General features: G+C 62.2%; 1 protein-coding gene across 4 annotated transcripts in view; it reads left to right on the top strand.

Annotated features, from left to right (window-relative positions):
- The first annotated feature begins 1,257 nt into the window (after positions 1–1,257).
- SESTD1 (SEC14 and spectrin domain containing 1) overlaps positions 1,258–2,209 on the top strand; it is a 50,143-nt gene continuing 49,191 nt past the window's right edge. For 2 of the 4 annotated variants that reach the window (XM_063162243.1, XM_063162240.1), the window contains exon 1: positions 1,258–1,338. The gene's annotated coding sequence lies outside the window, so the exon portion shown is untranslated. Of the gene's footprint in view, positions 1,339–1,538; positions 1,587–2,209 lie in introns of those variants that run through there. The other 2 variants (XM_063162242.1, XM_063162241.1) reach the window with 2 other exon arrangements.

Raw genomic sequence — 2,209 nt, 5'->3', positions numbered from 1 at the left:
GTATGTTCTCAAGGCTGCCAGGCCTCATCTGAAAATGTGAATGACAATATCTTTAGCTCGTGCATGTCCAGTGGGTGGTGTTGCTGAGAGAGGGACAGCTTTGTGAGTGAACAGCAGCCAGGGATGAGCTCAGTGCCACAGGCGAGCCCCGATGGTGATGGTGAGGGCGATGGCTGCAGCAGATGTTGGCTGGACAGCAACCAGGAAAGGCGGTGAACAGACGTGGTTCTGCAAACTCTTGTTTTGAGGGAACAGACGAAGCAGTTGCAGACTTTGTGAGACAGTTTTCATACTCAGAATGAGATTCAGTAAATTATATTCAACTGCTCTGGAAAAACCAGGAGCAAAATTATGATTAAGATAGAGTTTGCAGAAGCCAATTTTTTTAAGAGCCATTAGGTTACCTAATGATGTATTCAGTTAGGAGATTCAAGACTCCAATCTATCCTAGAGTGGTTAGGCTGAATGCAAGGCAAGTGTCCCAGCCAGCTTTCTTCACAGAATTTCTTTCTGCATTTTTGCTTCTATTATTTTAATCTTGGCATTACAGAGTTTTAGGGTGTTTGTCCAGGAGCTAAGACAGCTAATAATGGGTTATTATCTGCCATCGGAGGGGAAACAAAATACACAAGTCAGTGCAGAATTGGACTAAATGATCCTCGTGGGTCCCTTCCAAGTCAGGGTATTCTGTGATTACATTCAGGATATTCTGCGATACTGTGGGTGCTGAAGCGTTGGTGTTGAACGGCCCTGGGGCAGCCGACACCTGCCTGAGGCACTCGCAGCGTTCACCTGGGAGCCGCTGGGCTCGGATTGAGCACGCACAGCGCGTCTCTCCACAGAGCAGAGCGGCAGTACTGTTATTTTAACGCGGCTGCCAGCGCCGCCAACTCGGCAGTCGGACGGACCGCCGCTGGTCCCACGCTGGGTGTTTATCCCGGCCGCCCGTAGCTGCGGGGTCGGGCCGGGCGGGGCGGCGGCCCGCGGGCGCATTGCTCGGCCGGGCCGCATTGTGTGCCGGCGGCCGGGCCGGGGCGGGGCGGCTCGGGCCGAGCGGCCGCGGCGGCTCCGCGCGGGGCGGGCGGGCGGCTCCGCGCCCGGGGCGGGGGCGGCGCTGAGCGGGGCGGCGGAGCGGGGGCGGGCCCGCCAGCGCCCGGCGCTCGCCGTCTCCTTGCCGACGGAGGAGGGGTCGGAGCCGCCCCCGTCCCCAGGGGCTGCCGCCGGGCTAGCGAGGCGGTGCGAGGCGGCCGAGGTTCGCCGCCGCAGCCCGGCCGGAGCGGGCGGGTCCAGGCTCCGCCCCGCGTCCTCCCAGCCCGGGCACCCGCAGCGCCGCATCGGGTGAGTACCGCGCTCCGGAGCGGCTCTGCCCCGGCCCCAGCCCCGCGGAGGGCGGCGCAGGCCCTGCGGCCTGGCCGCGCTTTGTTCCCGGGCGGGGCTCCGGCTCTCCCGGGCGGCGGCGGCGGGGCCGTGCTGCGGAGCGGCCCCGGCTGCGAGCTCGCCCCGCTGCCGCTCGCTGCCCCGCCGTGCGCGCCTCTCGCCTGCCGGGGCACGGCGCTCGCTGCGGCCCGGGGGAACCCGCGCAACAGGTTCGGGCATTGTTCGAGCCGCCGCGACGGACGTGGCGGCGGGGGGGCTGCCCGGGGGGCTCCCGAGTGGCCGCCGCCGCGGGAATGTTTGCCTTTGTGCGGGCGCCGCCGCGGGTGTCGCGGCAGGCCCGGCCGGGAAGGAGAGGGCTGCGGGCGAGGGGAGGCAGCCGGGGGCGGGATTGGCTCCCGGCGGGGATTTTGGGGTGCGGGGCCGCCGGTCCGTCCGGAGGGCTGGGGACGAGTCACGGCCGTGTCACTGCCGCCGCGTCGGGCGCTCCTGGGTTTCTGGAAGCGCTGCCTGGTCGGGAAGCTGATTCACTGCTGAAGACGTAGTTGCTCATGGCTGTGGTTACCCTTTCTTTGATTCTTCACACGTCTATTGTCCAGCAGTTTTGTCCTCTCCCCCTCAATTGCAGTGTCCTTTGCTACCCCCTAACAGAGCTTTTTAGCCTGGCAATTCTACGAAGGAGCTGATCTAAAGCATTGTTTTTGCTCAAGAATTTAAACGAGTGTGTGGAAGCAAGAGTGGAAACAATTAGGGGATAGTGGTTCCTTATTTTTTTGACTTTTTGTAAGTTTTATAATAGCACAATTGATGAGGTTTATGTGGGTATGTATTAATA

The sequence above is a fragment of the Melospiza melodia genome, chromosome 8, assembly GCF_035770615.1.
Source record: "Melospiza melodia melodia isolate bMelMel2 chromosome 8, bMelMel2.pri, whole genome shotgun sequence".
Taxonomy (NCBI): domain Eukaryota; kingdom Metazoa; phylum Chordata; class Aves; order Passeriformes; family Passerellidae; genus Melospiza; species Melospiza melodia.
The sequence above is the reverse complement of the archived record's forward strand: the minus strand, read 5'-3'. Positions and strand labels throughout refer to the sequence as shown.